Raw genomic sequence first — 1,566 nt, 5'->3', positions numbered from 1 at the left:
ACAACCCAAAAGAAAATGCTCAAGAAAGAGCATCTTGGCTCTTTTGAAAAGAGTCATCTTTTAGACCTGATCTTGCCACTAATTTAGAGACTAAAGCATTATAGCTCAGAGGCTGCTACTCTTGAGGAGATTGAGAGGTAAGGTCTAAGAGACCCAGATAATGAGGACATTATTAGGTAACTAATTATACCACTGTGTACAATGCAAACATCAATAAGAAAACATCACCTCATCCCTGCAGCTACTTTAAGCAAAGCACTGAAGACCCAGGTTTTCTGAATAGGGAATAAAGTCCGTTAGCAGTTTAAAGCATTCAACACTGGAACAATATGTTACCTATTCTTTGTTTTTAATTATAGGTTAACATAGTAAACTCCAACACAAAGGTGAGACTAGGGGAGTGCTAAAGGAATAAAGAAAACAGAACCAGTATTTCACAAGTATATTAAGCAGTGATGAAACAGCAGCCAATGCTTTGCAAAGTCTCAAGGGTAAAATTTGCTTAGGTGCTGTGATGGTTAATACTTAGTGTCAACTTTATTGGATTGAAGGATGCAAAGTATTGTTCCTGGGTGTGTCTGTGAGGGTGTTGCCAAAGGATACTAACATTTGAGTTGGACTGGGAGGGGAGACCTACCCTCAATCTGGGTGGGCACCATCTAATCAGCTGCCAACGTGGCTGGGATGAAAGCAGGCAGAGGAACGTAGAAGGACTAGACTAGCTTAGTCTTCCAGCCTGCATCTTTCTCCCATTCTGGATGCTTCCTGGCCTTGAACATCAGACTCCAATTCTTCAGCTTTGGGACTCTTGGTCCTTCGACCACAGACTAAAGGCTGCACTGTCAGCTTCCTTACTTTTGAGGTTTTGGGGCTTGGATTGGTTTCCTTGCTCCTCAGCTTGCGGATGGTTTATTGTGGGACTATATCTTGTGAGCGTGTGAATCGATAATCCTTAAGAAATTCCCCTTTATATAGATATCTGTCCTATTAATTGTGTCCCTCTGGAGAACCCTGACCAACACAGGTGCTCTGAGGGGTTCTCTTCAACATATCTTTGGGGAAGATTTGGAGCAGTTGCCAACCAGTATCCAAAGTCTCATAGAAAGTGTGATTTTCATGAGGACCCTGAAAAATAAAGTTCCTCTCAAACTTCTGTGGAAATTCCAAGTCAAGAAGATCATCTGAGCTAAGGGCTTCTTCTCTAACTACAGCAATCATGGCTTGTACATCTTTCCCAATAGCTTGCGTACAGCTGTTTACATACATCTGCGTGATCCTTTCTGGTCATTCCTTCTCCAATAGCAGACTTCATGAACAGTGATAGTTCAGGCAGCACCTTGATAGGTGGGTAAATCTCTCTGTTGTGTAGCTGTCTATCCACATAGATCTGTCCCAGTCAGGTCAGAGATGAGTGAATGATATCATTGGTAGTCATGGTAAGAGTAGGAATTTGAAAAACCCTAGAGGAAAATCTAGGTAGTACCATTCAGGACATAGGCATGGGCAAGGACTTCATGTCTAAAACACCAAAAGCAACGGCAGCAAAAGCCAAAATTGACAAATGGG

General features: G+C 42.1%; 1 pseudogene; it reads right to left on the bottom strand.

Moving 5' to 3' along the window:
- Window positions 1–434: 434 nt before the first annotated feature.
- Window positions 435–1,566, bottom strand: part of LOC105501453 — a 3,230-nt pseudogene continuing 2,098 nt past the window's right edge.

The sequence above is a fragment of the Colobus angolensis genome, unplaced genomic scaffold, assembly GCF_000951035.1.
Source record: "Colobus angolensis palliatus isolate OR3802 unplaced genomic scaffold, Cang.pa_1.0 Scaffold71, whole genome shotgun sequence".
Taxonomy (NCBI): domain Eukaryota; kingdom Metazoa; phylum Chordata; class Mammalia; order Primates; family Cercopithecidae; genus Colobus; species Colobus angolensis.
This window is presented reverse-complemented; position numbering and strand designations above follow the sequence as displayed.